Source organism: Ursus americanus, chromosome 12 (assembly GCF_024610735.1).
Source record: "Ursus americanus isolate L20-20 chromosome 12, mUrsAme1.1.p, whole genome shotgun sequence".
In the NCBI taxonomy this organism is placed as follows: Eukaryota; Metazoa; Chordata; class Mammalia; order Carnivora; family Ursidae; genus Ursus; species Ursus americanus.
This window is the reverse complement of record NC_142138.1, coordinates 63832448-63850102: the sequence shown is the minus strand read 5'-3', so window position 1 is coordinate 63850102 and position 17655 is coordinate 63832448. Positions and strand designations below refer to the sequence as shown.

At 47.4% G+C, this 17655-nt stretch overlaps 1 protein-coding gene across 3 annotated transcripts in view; it reads left to right on the top strand.

Annotated features, from left to right (window-relative positions):
- IGSF3 (immunoglobulin superfamily member 3) overlaps positions 1-17655 on the top strand; it is a 92693-nt gene that overhangs the window by 34134 nt on the left and 40904 nt on the right. The window lies entirely within an intron of this gene.

The following is a 17655-nucleotide window of genomic DNA, read 5'->3' as shown; positions in this document are numbered from 1 at the left end:
CCCTTTCCCATCATTCCCGCCAGGACCATCTTCCCAGGACGTGATTCGGAATATACATTCTCTTACTTACACCCCTCAGTGGCTCTTCACTGCCCTCGGATCATGGAGACTGAGCCCCACCGGGATCTGCTACCGCTTCGTCTCCATCTGACCCCTCTGTGGGCCCGCACCGGGGGCCCTCCAGCTCCCCGCCGTAGCTCTGGGTGTGGACGCGGTCTGCTCTGTGCTGAGGGCCTGGTCATGTCCTTCCAGCCTCACCAAGCAGGAATGTCCGCTCATCCTAATTAAAGCTGGCGCCAGGAAGCTCTGTTCTCTGGAGCGCCCCCGACTCCACACAGTTAGCAGGGACCGCTTGCCCCGTGCCCCCCACGTGTCCTTCACCGCGCTGCTGGCACTTCGGCCTTTGTTACGGCGAGGATGTGGGTCTTGTAGCTGTTCAGCCTACCACGGGGCCCGGCGAAGGAGAGGCGCCATCCGCGTTTGTGGAAGGGGTGGGGAAGGAGTGTGTGGTACTGGCTCCGTGTCCGCCATGGCGCTGTTTCTCTGAGCCTCCGTTCGCTCGCGCCATCCATCCGTGCCATGGGGACAGCATACTTCCCTTACAAGGCGGCTGTGAAGTTCAGAGGAGAACACACTTGGCGCAGATTTGGCCAACGCCAGGGATCTCGCAGGTACTCAGTCCTTATGGCCCCTTCCAGATGACCGCTGAGGGGAAACGTCAGTTTCAGGGTTCGGCGTCTCGTGACTGCCTGGTGGCTTCTGTCTCCTTTCCCAGAGGGCTTCTCCTGTCGCCTCTCATCAGGAGGGTGTGTCTGGGGAGCGCCTTCAGCCTCTGGGCCAGGTTTGCCGTGGCAGGGGTTGCGGGGGGGTGGGCAGAGGCATTTGAACCCTTCCTGCCTTGTGGGACCATTCAGCAAATGTTCACAGTCCCAGCCCTGAAATCTCTGTTCCTCGAGGCTTCTCCAGGGCCCTTGCTGGTGCGGCCAGCCTCACTCTCAGTAGGGAGTTACAGACAGCCGTGGGGCACGTGGCGCGTCCTTGGCCCTGGGTGAGTCAGGGGCAGCCTGCATGGTAATGGCTGAACTTGCGCCTTCTCAGGACTCCCCCAGCCGGCTGTCACTCAGGGGCCTTCTCTGTACCCTGGAAGGACGGCTGTCACCAGGGCACATGGTCTCCTTTCGTGCTGCACGGGGGTAACCAGTGGGAAGAAACAAGAGAAGAGATGCGTACGAGGACTCGGAACGGATCAACATGGAATTGAAAGTTTAATAACTCGGAAAATAAGGAGTTTTAGCAAAGTGACTAAATAGCTTGCGGGGGGGGGGGGGGGAAAGGAGATGAGGTCGAACCTGTTCAACCAGGCCCTTGAGCAAGTACCAAGCTCAAATAGAGGGCAACTGATTAACCAGGTGACATGTCACACCTGCCAGGTCCCCTGGCCAGCCTGGCTGTGGCCGATTTTGCCAGCTAGTCTCTCTCAGACCTTCCCTTCCCCCTCCCCCCTCCCCCCCGCTTCCCCCACTCACACAAACTTGGACTCATCTGCACAAAAACATCCACGCCTCTTGACTCTTTTTCCGGGGGGTGCGGGGGAAGGTGGTCTGAGAAATGCTTTGTGACCACTTGTCCTTATTCCAGGAGTAATCCATGCAGAGTGCAGAATGCTTAGGAAACACGACACGCAAGGAAAACCAGTCACTTGTGACCCTACTGTCCTTTAACATTTTCCTGCATGTTAGCCCAGTACTTTCCCTACACATATGTAGTGGGGTGAGGGGTTCTTTACAAAAACGCTTGCAAACCTTTTAGAGCTTTTCCCTCCTTCAACTTAGTAAGATGCTTTCAGCATTTTTAGGTGTTCATCATATTTAGCTCTGTGATTTTTGATGGCTGTGCAATATTTTGCCACCTGGAGAAAGGCTGTCATTTCTGTCATAGAGCCTTGCTGGGTGGACCTCTCCCTGCTTCTGCGAACCCCCATCCCCACCGCCCTGGGCTGCTCCTCGTGCCGCACCCTTTGGAAGGCCCCCAGCGCAGCCCCGCACACCTCCCAGGGCTGTGTTCCAAACTCCCCAGTTCTTGTCCCTGGGCTGTTGCAGAATGACTCTCCCCCTCCAGAATTGTGTTTTATGTGTTTCTACCCCCCGCCCCCAGGAAGGGCAAGCAGGGGACCCGGTGCTCACTCCGTGGTGACAGTCATGCTCAAAGTGTGTTCCTTGAATTAAATTGGAAAACTACGCAACCCCAGGGATGCCCACAGAGGAGGGCGCAGTGTAGGAGACCGAACCACCAACGATGAAAGTCAAAGCTGAGAGAGAAGGAATGACCACGAATTACTATGATAGAGGTGACAGGGGCTTGGGAAAATCCCCAGGGGCGGTGTCCATGCACTTGACTATTAATTTTTAGTTGATTGTGGATGTTGATTCTTTATTAGTGTGCTAGACATATTTCAGGGTGCCTGGCCACTCACACTTGAAGCAGGGGGTGACCCCCTCCCCCATGGTCGTTGCCGCCTTGTCTGTAGCAGGGACCAAGGGGGCAGTGGTTGTATGCCAGATAGTGGAATAGAAGCCCACCTGGTCAAGGCTGGCTGGACCTGGGTGGGGTGAAGTGTGTATCATAAATGACCCCCTAAATCTACACCTGAGCCTTTGAGCTTACTATGTGGGGAATTTGTACCGAGAGCCATAGTAGGGAGTTGCAGGTGATGCGTAGGTAGCGGTAGGCATACGTGAGCTGAATTGCTGGAGCACAGAAGCTTTGGCCCAAGTCAAGGAGGCACATCCTTGAAGAGAGGAGTGGAGCTGTTCTAAGGAAGTACTCTAGGTCACGTGGGTTTCCAGTTCTGGACCTTCCAAGGTCTATGACCCATACTCTTGGGTTGCTTTGAATTTCCGTGGTGTTGCTTGTCATACCTTCTTCACCCCACACACATACACACTTGAGCTAGTTGAATGGGCCCCTGGGCTCAAATTCTTGTGATTATCCAGCTAACATCCAAGAGGATGGTCCACATGTGTATGGGGATGGTCATGGTCAGGAGTATGGTCATCTCTGCTGCCAGCCCATCTGCTTCCCTTGCTGTCCTGCAAAACTAGCCTGGCGTCCAGAGGAAGATGCCCGAGTACCTCTGGAACTGAAGGCGAGTGTTCTGGGCTTTTCCTAACTTTGGAGAAGTGGGCCCTTGGAGCCTGCTGGACTCATTGGCTCATTGACTCATCCATCGGTAACATTTACTGAAGTGTCTGACAAGCCCAAGCACTGAGAGCACGGGGAAAAGGCTGTGGTCTTGGGTGGAGCTGGGAAAAGAGCATTAGTGGTTTGTACAGGAGTGCTCTCTGAGGGGGAGCTGGAGGGGCTTCACCAGGCGTAGGAAACTGCTCTGAGGCCCGTCTGAAGACCACCCATTCAAAACCCATGCATCCCTTGGCAGCTGGGCAGCCTCCATTTCTTATGTGTGTCTGTGGCCTTGGCATTGGAAGACAGAACGAGGAGGGGCTGGGACATTGTGTCCAGGGCCACGGCAGACCTCTCATGATCTTCTTGAGGCCGTGACCTCCAGTTCACACCCAGATCTTGGCCTTATTCCTGATGCACTGGACAAGGCTCTCGAGGTCTTCTGCGTTCCTCGTTGCCCCAGCAAGCTTACATCCTAATGCCACCCGTAGGAGCCCATCTGGCATTTTTCAGGAAGGACCTGGGCTTAGCATCCTCTTCCTGGGGCCACGAGAACATCAAGGGAGACATAGACAGGAAACCTGCCAGCTTCTAGGAGGAAGAACCAGGGGACAGGGTGTGATGGGGTAACCAAGGAGGTATTATCTTGCTCCTCATGGGGGATGGTGGTGATGGCCAGTAAAGAGGCTGTTTGGAGATCCAGCAGGTGCCTCTAAACCAGTCTGAGAACTTGGTGAAACTGGGGCATTCCGGGTCCAGAAATGCCCCCTTCTAGAGTGTCAGCAGCAACAGTTACGAGATGCCAGCTGGTGAGGAGGAGCAGGCCTTTGCTGGTTCTGAGCGACGGTCCTTTTACTGGAACTCATGTGAAGCTTGTGGCTCCTAGGCCACCAGACTTGGCAGGGGAGCTGTGCCATGAGGTTGCCCTCTTATTAAAAACAATCTGCCTGACATTCAGTCCATTTCTGTTATCTTTGAAACCGGTTGGAAGGAAACAGTGGTCAGTAGATCCAGGGTAATTACAGGGAGAGCATTTACAGGCAAGTAATCTGATTCCGTCTTTTAATTTTTTCTCCTCGAGAAAATAGAAGGCAAATACTGGTACCCATATTCAATGATAAGCATTTTCCACTGGATATGCTGCCTTCAGTCCTGTTGGAGTTGGGAACAGGGTAGGTTACCTTAGCCATGGGCACAGTTGGGTCAGGGCAGGCGGCAGGGCTCCCCCATCTGCCTTTCCAGATGCTTCCATGCTGTGCCGTTTTTAGGATGGGGGTGAGGGGGCCCTAGGTGAGTATGAGAAGGTGGGGGGGGACTCTGGGGTGTTAGCCCCGCCTCTTCTGGGAGGGCAGTGCAGAGCCATCGTGAGGGGTGAGTGACAGGAGGGTAAGGAGCTGAGGAAGAAGAGCAGGGAGATAAGGTCTTGAGGGCTGGTCCCAGTACCAAGCACGTTATGGGTGAAAGAGCCATGGACATCCTAGAAGTGCTCAGGTCTCCCCTGTGGGTTAAATGGTTAAGGAGAGAGAAGCTAGGGGATTGTGCAAATTCGGGTGAGCAGAGGCCAAAGACGTAGCATGCCCAGACAGAGAGCGGGTCCCAAATTCAGGTTCAGCTGCTCGCTGCTCGAAAACCAATACCTGACAGCCAAGTGATGGTGGGAAAGGAAAGCTTGCTTTCTTCAGGAAGCCAGCAGCCTGGGAAGGTGGTGGGCTAACGTCCCGAAGACCATCTTCCCCATCTAGGTGAGGCTGGAAGGGTTCAAAGGGGAAGGGAAGGGAGTGCGCATGTGGAAGAAGCAGGTTCCCTGGCGGTTAGTCTGAGGTGGACGTGACTCTGAACAGACTTGCTGGCTTCTGGGGCAGCTGTTTTCATGTAGCCAGACCTTATCTTCCTGGAAGGTCTGGTCTTTTACTCCTCAAGGCCAGTGGTCTGCAAATCTCAAGGAAAGTTGGTTAGTTCTGCTCCAGACCAAGGGACTTAGGGCAGCAAGCGAGAAGTGCGTAAGCTCGAAGCAAGTTATCCCTTAAGACCCATTGGAGTGCTGTTCCAGTGGGAGGCATGTGCAAAGAGAAGGACATGTTGGTTATAAGCAAAACAATTAGAAATGACATAAATATCCATCTATGGGGGAACAAATAAAATTTGGTGTAATCCCAGGAGGGGATACCATAGAGCTGTATAAAAGGAAAGAACTAGGATTATATTTAAATCTCAAAAACATCGAGGAGCAAAACCAAAGAACGTATCTGTATGGAACTAAAGTGTTTATGTAAAAAAATGGGGACCAATGCTGTGTATTTTCAATGATTATATAAATATATAAATATATATGTGTGTGTGTGTGTGTGTGTGTCTATGTGTGTGTATATTTGTATGTATGTGGATTTTTAAGAAAAGTCTGGAGGGGTATATCCCTAAATCCTAGCAGTGCCAGTCTCTGGGGAGTTGGGGAGGGGGGAAGCAGGATGACAGCTGGTAGTCAGAAGAGATTGAAGGCTTATAATATTTTCATTACCATTTGTTTTAAATATTCTATTTGAAGTAAATATTAGAATGTTTAAAGTATTTTTGCGGTGGTAGTTTAGCAGCGTTCCAAGGTGGCAACTTCAGCATTGAGGACCGAGTAAATGAGGCCGCAGCTGGGAAGCAGGGACCCAGCCCTGGGGCTTGCTCGCTGGGAGTCCTACCCTAGGCAGACAGCGAGGCAGCCTCATCATGACTCAGCAGGACACATGTCACGGAGATCAAAGTCGGTTTGGGGTGAAGTGAATCATTGTGTTTGCCATCTTCTTTGCTGGTTCTGAAGCAGGTAGTCCTACCTCCTTACAAGTGGCATCAATAATTTAACATTAACTAATCATCATCTTTAGACGAGCTCTATTTTAAGTACCACTGGGGATTTAAACCAAAAAAAAAAAAAAAGAAGAAGAAGAAGAAGAAAGAAGGAATGAGTGATATTTTTGTCCTTGAACTTAAAACCAGGCCAGGCCCTCATCTTGTCTCCCTTGACTATTAATTCACTCTCCCTGCTTCCGGTCTTGCCCTCTGCTCTGTCCTCCACCTGCCTCCAGAACGAGGACTCAAAAACACAAATCCGATCTGTGTGCTCGCTTCTCTGCTAGCTTCTTTCTCAGCTTCCCCTGTCCCAGAGGAGAGGTTTAACTTTATCCGTGTGCCTCTCGGTGCCCTTTCCCAGCTGGCACTCCTGTAGCCTCCAGTCATGTGACCAGAGACCTTGGCAAACTTCTCGCTGGTCCTGGAACGACGCTGTCGTGTTTTCGCGTGGCACGTGCTTCCCCACGCATCCCCCAAGACCCAGTTCAAATGCCTACTTCCGTGAAGCCTGTTTGGACCTCCTTTCTCCTTCTGAGGGATCTCAACCTTGCACTTTGCACTGCCATCACCTTCTGTTATATAATAACGATCACTTACGTGCATTTCCTTTGGGATTGTCAGCTTAGCATACAACTGTGTCTTATTAATCTCTCTTTCCGTTTCTGTCCGGGCCCCCTTCATGTAACAGGTACTCAGAAACTGTTGGTTGAAAGTGTAGCATATGTCCCAGTTGTCTTTGCCCTGTAACCAATTACTCCCAAACTCAGTTGCTTAAAACAACCATTTTATTATGCTCGCAGAAGCTGTGGGTCAGGAGTTGGGGCGGCCGTGGCAGGGATGGCCTCTCTCTTCCCCAGCATCTGGGGTCTCAGCAGGGGTGATTCAAGGCTGGGAGGCTGCTTGTGGCTGAGCAGTCCTATGAAGTTCACGTACGTGGCTGGCTGTGGCGCTGGCTGTGGGTGGCGAGCTCTGTCAGGCTCTGGACTGGGGGGCCCCCCCTCCCCGGGCCCCTCCATGTGCCTTGGGCTTCCTCATAGCACGGCAGCCTCGGGACACTCAGAATTCTTCCACGGTCACACACAGTGCCAGGTAGCAGCGCGGATGCTGCATCACCTGTTATGACCTGACCCTGATGCTCCCAGGGTCACATGCCCGCCCGGGTTCCAAGGGAGGGGGAGTAAAGTCTACCTCCGATGGTATGGTCACACTGAAGAAGAGCACCGGGACGGGAGCTGTTGTTGAGCTGTGTTTGGAAAACACGCCTTGTCATGGCCTGTGGGAGAAGTTGGTTTCACAGCTGGAGCTGGTATCACTCACTACCACAGCTCCTCCTGCAGTTGGCGGCTTCTTGCCCACGGAGCACTTACGATGGGCCACGTGCCAAGAGTCTTAAAGGAAGAACTCGTGGAATCCTTCAACAGCAAGGTGAAGATGATATCACTTTACGAAGGAGGCTGCTGCGGCACAGAGACGTTAAGTAACCAGCTGAGGTCTCACAGCACCGTCTGTGCCGTGTAAGGTCCAGGAGGGAGAAGGTTCTGGAATTCGCAGCATCCTTCAGAGCTGCTGCTGGGTTGTGGCACCGCACGTATCACATGGGTGTCCGAGGCTGTTTCAGGGGACATTTTCGACAGAAATAAGGACCGAGATAGAGGTCTTTGTGCCCGTGGTCTCGGGAAGCGGAGCAGACAGCTGTCCCAGCTCTGTGCTTTTCCTGCGTGTGTGTGCACACGCCTGGGTTAGGCTGCCTCCACTGGGCGGTGACACTGCCCTAGCGGGACCTTCTCTGTGAAGGTGCTTTGCGTGGTGCAGGTGTCTCCAGCCTGGCTGCATTGACGGGCTTCCCCCCTCTTGCCTCAGGTTCTGCGTCTGTAAAGTGAAGTCACTAAGAGTACACACCTCCTGGGGTTGCTGTGAGCATTGAAAGCACTTGGACAGTGCCTGGTACCTGATCGGGGTCCAGCACGTGCTGGCTCTTGTTGGCAAGGGCCAAGCTCCGTGTTGGTCTGTCCATCCCCGGTCCAGAAGGGGATCACACAGAGATTCTTTTAGCTCGTGCCACTGTTGTCCTCCCTTGGCTGACAAGTGGGGATCCACAGACCTTGTCACTGGAGTCGCCTCCCCGACTGCTCTCTCTTGGGAACTTAGGTTCTGGAAAGCTTTTCTCTGGCCCAGTCTCCACCCCGCAAAGAGTCTGTTTGGTATTTTAAACTTGAGGCAATATAGATTCTCCACGAGAGTCGAGAGTCGTCAGGACCAGGTCAGCAAGAAAAGCCAGTCTGTGGTTTATCCTCACTTATCTCTGATGTTCCCCCAGCACATTGAGCATGCGCCACAAAGAAAAGTATTAGTCACGTTCTTTGTCCTGGAGAAATTGGCTCCATTGACTCTAACGACCTCAACTTCCTTTCGTTGTGTGAGGATTAAATGAGATGATGTACGCCGAGCAGTGAGAGTACTGTCCCCCCTTAAAGTGCTAATCATTTTCATTCTTTATCTTCATTTTAAAACAACACATACTTGCCTACTTGAAATAATGGGAACACAAAAAGAAAAGAAGGGGACAGTCACCCGTATTCTCACCACTCAAAGATTCAGCCCAGTATCGTTGTTTTCTGGGGTCGTTTTTCTAGGGATAGTATTTTTTTAAACGTAACTTTACTACCTACACAGTTTTGCATTTTTAGCCATAAGTTAAACATTGGTGTTCCCTTTATGCTCTTGTACTTACAGAGATTTTTTTCCCTGGTTTTAGATTATCTCATGTGGGCAGAAATAAAATGAAACCTTGAAACATTCATTGGGTGGCTTTCATGATACTGTTTGATCTGTGGGGTTACCTGTGAGATCGAGATATGGTGCATTACATTATTCCCATTGTACGGATAAAGAAATATGCCAGCGTGGTGGAGTTGCATGTAGAATTTGTACCAGCTGGGCGCGGAGGGAGCTTTGCTGATTGTAGAGACCACAACTGGAAGAGCAGACGTGGAACGGTGAGCTAGATCCTTTGACACTTTGACGTGCTCAGTCATGCGTCTTGAACAGAACAGTTGGATCCTTTGCCTAGAGACATAGGTTCCCTGAGCCCAGGCGTGTTCCAAAAAAATGCATGAGAAGCTAGTTTTCACAGGCACAGTGACCCCTCCTGCTCACTGACTCCTGAATCATACTACCCCTAGCCAGTTTCATCTAGGACTTAGAACAAAGGAAAAAGAGTGTCCTTGAACATGCAGTATCTTGAAAAACTAGTTAAGTGATGGATATCGTGTGTTTGTTTATGTGACTGGAGACTGTCACAACTAAATCTGAAAGGACACGGCCAGTCCTAATGATCAGGCGCTGTCTAAAGCAATAGTCTTCTTTTTTGGGCCTTGAATTGCTTTCAGAATCTTTTAAAATTTATGGACCCCTTTTCTGGAAAACACATGCATGGGCAGGGAACACAATTTTTCATTAAATCTTAGGACTCACAGGTGATGATATTGGTCATATATTGGTACAAAACCAATTGTCCCCAAACTTCAGGCTGAAAACAACAGTAAATTCTTCTCAGTTGTATTGTAAACCTAAAATTGTTCTTTAAAAAAAATGTCTTAAAAAAAGATTTTGAAAAAAGAAAGATTTTGATTGCAGAAGCTGTGTGTGTTCTGCAAAAGCAGTTATTACTGCAGTTGTTGATAAAACTCTTAAAACGATACAAAAAGTCAAAAAACACAAAAAATAACAGCATTATCTCATACAGTTTCTGTGCATCAGGAATCAAGAAGCATCTTACCTCCAGTGGCTCTGACGCTGTGGCTCCCAGCAGGGTGCAGTCATCTTGGCTGGGCCTGGAGGACCCGCTTTCAGCGTGGCCCAGTTACATGCTGGTCATTGGCGGGAGGCCTCAGGTAGACCTGCCTAGAGGGCTGCTTGATGTCCTGATGCGGTATATGTGGTCCCAGAGAGCAAGGCAGAAACCCTGGTGTCTCTCTATGGCCTAGCCTTGGAAGTCATACTCTAGCATTTCTGCATTTCCAGTCAGTGCAGAGGGCAAGGTATGGACGGTAACTGCCAAGTCCTCTCCAGGCACGCCACCCTCCCTGCACATTGACCTGGAGGTTTTCCTAACCCTGTCATTTAGGGTTTTTATATGGGGGTTTTATTACATAGGCATGGTTCATTAAATCATTAGCCTTTGGTGATTGAACTCAGTCTCTTGCCCCTGTCTCCTCCCTGGAGTATGTGGGGTGGGGTTGAAAATTTCTACCTGATGAGCTTGGCCAGCTTCCCTCTTGAAACTGTCCAAAGCCCCGCCTTAAATCATTAGCATAACTCCTTAGGGGCAAAAGGGGCTCTTTAGAATGACAAAAGACATTGCTGTCACTCAGAAAATTCGGAGGGTTTTAGACGCTCTGGGCCAGGAACCAGGGACAAAGACCAAATACATATTTTTTTATTCTCCGTATTAGTCAATACAGAAGAAGTTTTATACAGCAGTCATACATTATTTTTATTTTTGGTTAAATTTTTTTCCTACTTATATAACTAGTACATACTCTTTGTAGAGGATAAGGGTGGGGAGGAGTAAAATATAAAGAAGACAATAAAATCACTTGCCATCCTATTACCCCGTATTTTCTCTATATACTTTTTTAGGTTTACAACAAAATCAAGAGGAAGATACAGCAATTTCCTATACCCCTGCCTCCACTCATAAATAGCCTCATCCGTCATCCACACCACTCATCAGAGTTGTGCATTGGTTACCCAGGGTGAACCTGCGTTGACACATCGTAGTCCCCTGAAGTCCGTAGTTTACCCTAGCGTTCACTCTGCCTGTGGTACACTCTGTGGGTTGGGATAAGTGTACACTAAAATGGGTTCATCATGACAGTATCGTACAGAGTATTTTCACTGCCCTAAAAATCCTCCGTGCTCTGCCCATTCATCTCCCTGCCCCCTGCAGCCACGGATCTTTCTATTGTCTCCGTAGTTTGGCCTTTTCTAGAACGTCCCATGGTTGGAAGCATATAATGTGTAGCCTTTTTTGATTGGCTTCTTTCACGTACTAGTATGTAACGTTCTTTCATGTCTTTCCATGGTTTGAAAGCTCATTTCTTTTTAGGGCAGAATACTCTTCTGTGCTGTCCACTGAAGGCCATCTTGATTGCTTCCACCTTCTGACAGTTACAGAGAAAGCCGATATCAACATTTATGTGCTAGTTTTTGTAGGAACAAAACTTTTCGACACCTCTGGGTCATACCGGGGAGTACATTGGCTGGATCCGTATGGTAAGGGTGTGCTTAGTTTTGTTAGAAACCCCCAAACTGTCTTCCAGAGTGGCTATGCTGTTTTGCATCCCCACTCGCAACGAATGAGAGTTCTTCTTGCTCCACATGCATGCCAGTGCTCCAGAGTTTGGCCGCTCTTACAGGCGTGTAACGGTATCTTTTCGTTGTTTTCCTGGAGACGTGATGTGGAGCAGCCTTTCATATGCTTACTTGCCATCTGGTATCTCCTCTGGTGAGGTGTCTCTTCAGATCTTTGGCCCATTTTTTAATCAGAGTTTTTTTTTTCTTATTTTTAAGTTTTAAAAGTTCATTGTGTATTTTGGGTAATAGTCGTTTATCAGATGTGTCTTCTGCAAATACTTTCTCCCACTCAGTGGCTCGTCTTCTAATTCTCTTGATTTTGTCTTTCACAGAGCAGAAGTTTAATTTTAACGAGCTTAGCTTATCCATTATTTCTTTCATGGACCATGCCTTTAGTGTTATATCTGAAAGGGCTTCACTCTGCCCAAGCTCATCTAGGCTTCCTCCTATGTTATATTCTTGGAGTTTTATAGTTTTGCATGTTACATTTAGGTCTGTGATCCATTTTGAGTTAGTTTTTGTGAAGGGAATAAGGTCTCTGTCTAGATTCGGGTGTTTTGCTTATTTGTTTGCATGTGATTGTACAGTTATGTGAGCATTATTGTTGAAGAGACTCTCTCTGCTCCATTGGATTGCCTTTGCCCCTTTGTCAAAGATTGGTTAACTGCATTTATGGGGGTCTATTTCTGGGGTTTCCGTTTTGTTCCATTGATCTATTTGACCATTCTTTCTCCATTGCCATGCTGTTTTCATTACTTTATAGTAAGTCTTGAAGCTGGGTAGCTTCAGCCCTTCAACTTTGTTCTCCTCTTTCAGTATAGTATTGGCTATTCTGGGTCTTTTGCCTCTCTGATAAACTTTAGAATCAGTTTGTTGATATATACAAATAACTTACTGCGATTTTTGACTGGAATTGCATTCAATCTATAGATAAAGTTGGGAAGAACTGATATCTTGACAATATTGAGTCCTTTTATCCAAGAACATCGACTTTTTCTCCGTTTGTTTAGTTCTTGATTTTGTTCATCAGAGTTTTGTAGCTTTCCTCATATGTATCTTCTGTATATTTTGTTACATTTCTACCTTTCATTCTGGGGAATACTAATGTGAATGGTAGTGTGTTTTCAAAATTTCAAATTCAGTTTGTTTCAGGGTTTGTTTATTTGTTTTTTGGTCAATCCTCTTAGGTTTTTTAATATAAACAATCATGTCATCTGCGAACAAGGACAGTTTTATGTCTTCCTTCCCTATCTGATACCCTTTATTTCCTTTTTTTGCCTTATTGCATTAGCAAGGACTTCCAAGTATGATATTAAAAAGGAGCAGTAAGAGGGAAGATCCTTGCATTGTACCTGATCTTAGTGGGAAAGCTTTGAGTTTCTCACCATTAAGTCTGATGTTAGCTTTAGGTTTTTCGTAGATATTCTTTATCAAGTTGGAAAAATTCCCCTCTGTTCCTAGTTTACTGAGACTTTCCCATGATGAATAGTTGTTGGATTTTGTCAAATGCTTTTCCTGCTTCTCTTGATATGATCACGTGATTTTTCTTTTTCAGCCTATTGATGTGATATATTACATTAATTGATTTTTATATATTGAACTGGCCTTGCATACCTGGGATAAATCCTACATAAACTTGGTGTATAATTCTTTCTGTAAATTGTTGCGTTTGATTTGCTAATACTTTGTTGAGGATTTTTGCATCTATGCTCCTAAGATATATTGGTCTGTGTTTTTCTTATAATGTCTTTGTCTAGTTTGAGTATTAGGGTAGTGCTGGTCTCAGAGAATGAATTAAGTGTTCCATCTGCATCTTTTTTCTGAAAGAGATTATAAAGAGTTGGTATACTTTTTTCCTGTAATATTCAATAGAATATACTCATCTGGGCCTGGTGATTTCTGCTTTGGAAGGTTATTAATTATTGAATCAATTTCTTTTATAAGTATAGGTCTATTGAAATTCTCTTTCTTCTGTGAGTTTTCACAGATTGTGTCTTTCAAATAATTGATCCATTTCGAAAGGTTATCAAGTTTGTAGGCACAGAGTTGTTCACAGTATTCCTTTATTATCCACTTAATATTCATGGGCCCAGTCGTGATGTCTTCTCTTTCATTTTTGGTATTAGATAATTTGTGTCCTTTCCCTTTTTTCTTAGTCATTCTGGCTAGGGTCTTATTGATTCTATTGATCTATTCAAAGAATAGCTTTTGATTTTGTTGATTTTCTCTATTGACTTCCTATTTTCAATTTCATTGATTTCTGCTCCGATTCTTGTGATTTCTTCTGTTTACTTTGGACTTAATTTGCTTTTCCTTTTCTATTTTCCTAAGGTGGAAACTTAGATTACTGATTTGAGATCTTTCTTTTTTTCTAATACATGCATTCAGTGATATAAATTTCCCTCTAAGCACTGTTTTGCCTGCATATCACACATTTGGTAAGTTGTGCTTTCATTTTCATTTAATTCAGAATATTTTTAAGTATCTCTTGAGATTTCTGCTGTGATCCAGGTGTTCTTTAGAAGTGTGTTGTTTAATACCCATGTGTTTGGGGGATTTCCCAGTAATTTTTCTGTTATTGATTTCTAGTTTAATTCCATTATGGTCTGTGAGCAGACACTGTTTAATTTCTAGTCTTCTGAATTTGCTAAGGTGTGTGTTATGGCCCAGAATGTGGTCTGTTTTGGTGAATGTTCCATGCGAGCTTGAGAAGAATGTTTACTCTGCTGCTGTTGGATGAAGTGGTCAACAGATGTCCATTACGTTCAGTTGGTTGATGGTGTTGCTGAGTTCAACTGTGTCCTTACTGATTTTCGGCTTGATGGAGCAGTCCATTTCTGATAGTGGGGGATTGAAGTCAGCAGCTCTGATAGTGGACTCATCTATTTCTCCTTGCAGTTCTTACAGTTTTGCTTCATCTAGTATGCTGCTCTGTTGTTATGTGCATACACGTTAAGAATTGTTATGTCTTTGTGGGCAATTGTGTAATGTCTTTCATCATCAGTGATAACGTTCTTTATTTTGAAATCCGCTTTGTCTGAGATTAACAGAACTACTCCTGCTTTCTTTTGATTAGTGTTTACATTGTGTGTTTTTCTCCATCCATTTACCATGAATCTATATGCGTCTTTATATTTAGAGTGGATTTCTTGTAGATATATAGTTGGGTCTTGCGTTTTGATCCACTCGAACAATCTGTCTTTCAGTCGGTGCATTTAGACCACTGATCGACATTCAGAGTGATTACTGATACAGCTGGATTAGTACCTACCATACGCATTACTATTTTGTATTTGTTGCTCTTTGCTCTTAGTTTTGTCTTCCACTCTTTTTCTGCCTTTTGTGTCCAGTCCTTTTTTATACAGTTATATAGGATCCTGTGTATATTTGTTTTTTTAAATTACAGAAGTGATATTTGCTTGTTGCAAAGTAATTTAAAAAGTATAGAAATGTCTAAACTGAAAAAATGTAAGAATAATAATAAAAAAAAAAAAGGAATCCCTGCCTGGGAGGAGTCTTCTGTTGTAGACTGAGAGGGGAGATGGAAGGGGCTGTGAGGCCAGGGGATGCCTTGGCCGGGTAAGGGACCTGGGTCTCTTTGAAGACACAGCGCTGTCTCGGAACGTGAGGGGCAGTGCCAGGAATAGGATTGTGCAGGGTGGGGTATAGAAAGGGAATTAAACTGAGAAGAAAAAGGTAATTTTTACTTCTGTGTTAGAGTCCACTCCCTAAGAACGGCATTATTTTCAGGCGTCAAAGGCCCTTTGTGGGGCAGGAAGGAAATGAAGGAGATACCGAATGAACAGGCGCGGCTGAATGTGTGTGGTTCGAGTCCAGTCCAGTGTTTATTTATTTGACAGGGCTGTTTATAACCTGCTTCTGACTTGAACAAGTTGTTTTGACCCTGATGCCCTGGCTCCTTGAGGCCACTTAATGCCGTTTCCTTTTCAGGGGGTGATGTGTGTGACCCGACATCAAGCGTTTGGTAAGGTCTGGAGGAGAATGCAGGCTGGCAAAGCTCCGGTCGTCTCACAATAGCCAGGATCTGACAGGCCTCCGCTACGCCCATTCGCTAGAGAAGAATGAAACTTTCTTGACCCAGATTCATGTGGAGTCTTTGCAGAAGGAAAGAGCTTAAAGCTACTGAGAACTTTATGTTAGGAGATGCTCTCTAATTTGGACGCCTAGTTGCCAGTATGTAGAGACCCGTGAAAGCAGCCGCTGATGACCCTGCCATGCATTTGAATTTTTTAGAAATGCTAATGCCCAGGCTGCACCCCAGACCCGTTACACCAGGGGGGGTCCAGACCCTGCTATGTTGTAAAGCTCCCCGGGGGATTCCAGTGTGGATCCAAGGTGGGGAGACAGCGCCTTGAAGAAGCCGGCTCTTCCTGACCTGCTTCTAGTAGCCTTCCTGGTGGCGGGTGATGAGCAGTTGTGGCTTTTGTGTCACAGAACACTGAGATACAAAGAGGCCTAAATGTTATGAATGTAGTGAAATTGTTTTCAGAGTTCTGTGTTTCCAGAGTCGTGCAAACGTTTGATTCAGAATGTCACCATATAGATATTTTAAGTTGTCATAGACAGAGTACACATAGTCAAAATGTTATACACCAAATTTTCACAGACTGAAAATAACTAATGAGCTGTCTTCTCAGTGACTCTCAGTGTAGTCATGAATGCTGTCAACCAGGATGGATCCATTAAATTCGCATACCACTTTGATCTGCTGATTTGGTTACCACCCTTCATTTGTTCAGTTTCCAGTTTCCACTCGTGAAGCCAAGATGGGGTTCCGGGTAAGATTTGGTTTGGGAGAAAAGGTTCTCCATGAATTCCAGTCCATGAGCCCCACGTCTTTCCTTGTTGGGTCTGTGGTAAAGTCTGTCACCGTGTAGATGAGGCCAGCTTGCTTGGAGGCGCAAACACTGCCCCCTCCCGGGCTGCACCCCTGGACTGGCCTTAGAGCTGCGTTCCGCTAGTCCTCGAGCTGTCCCAGCTGTTTACCGGCTGGATCCCCGTCAGAGGGGTTTACACTGGGGCAGCTGCGATGCCTTTTTGGAGAGGGAGAGGGGAAGCTTTCACAGACGGTGGAAGCGAGCTGCAGCTGTGGGGGGAGGGGGGTGGCCCAGAGATGCCGTCATTGTCAAGAAGTCCTTGGAATGTCCTTGGGTGATGCCCAGCCAAACCCTGTGGATTGAGAGCTGCAGAATGTTCCAGCCAGGAGGGGTTTTTAGCTAGCAGCCCCGTACTGAACAGTAGTTGTGGGCTAGCCCCTGTGTCAGGGGCTTTGCAGCTGTTACCTTACTGAGTCTTTTTGATAACTCTGCGAGACACACATTATTATCCCATTCTTACAGATGAGGAAACTGAGGCTCAGAGAGGTTAAGTAACTTAGCCAAGGTCACAGCTAGTAAGTGACAAAGCCAGCCCTGACATATGTGCTGCTCCACTCCCAAGCCTTCTTAGAAATCATTTTCTAGATGAAGAGATCAAGGCCCAGAAAGGAAGAGCAACCTGTCCAAGATGACACAGCCAGTCACAGTTGCTGGCAGACCTGTGGCTAGAACTCACCGGCCCCTTGCGCCTCATTGCCGTGCCCAGCTGCCGCTGAGGGGAAGGAAGGCCATGGCTGGGGGGGGGGGGTGCCCCCTCCTCCCTGCTCCGGGGCTCAGGCAGTAGGCATGGAATGAGAAATGAAGCTCACCATATTCCTCCGCTTCCACGTCTACAGAGGAGACCGTGTTAAGAAGAACACGGAGGGGGCGGTCAGAGCCGACCCCGGAGCAGCATAGCTCAGCCGGAAGGCAGGGGGACTGGTGGAGAATCAGAGCCTCTATCCCAAGGGGTGGGTCTGCACTTTCAGTACCCCCTCCCCCGCATTGCCAGCGTGCGGGCATCTGGGCAGCAGGGCTGGGCTTCAGCCCTGCCTGTACTTCCACATTCGTGTGCACTTAGCTTAAAGCTGCAGTCGCCCGCAGGAGCTTAGCTCTGCCACCGTGTAGGGAGGGAAGAGGAGGTCAGGGACGCTCCTCCACCTCCTGTCCTGGGAGCAGCTACATTTGCAAACAAAGGGTGCAGCACCAAAGCCAGGGCCCCAGGACCCTCTGACCTGCAGGCCCAGACTGCAAGAGGGTTGCTTTTATTTGCTTTCATTGGAATGGGTGCCGAGGATTCAACGTTTCTTGCTCATTTTATTAAAAACTTTATAAACAGCATTAATAAATATAAAACTGCTACACAAATGACAAACAGAGGGACTGAAGGAAATTCCCAAGGGTT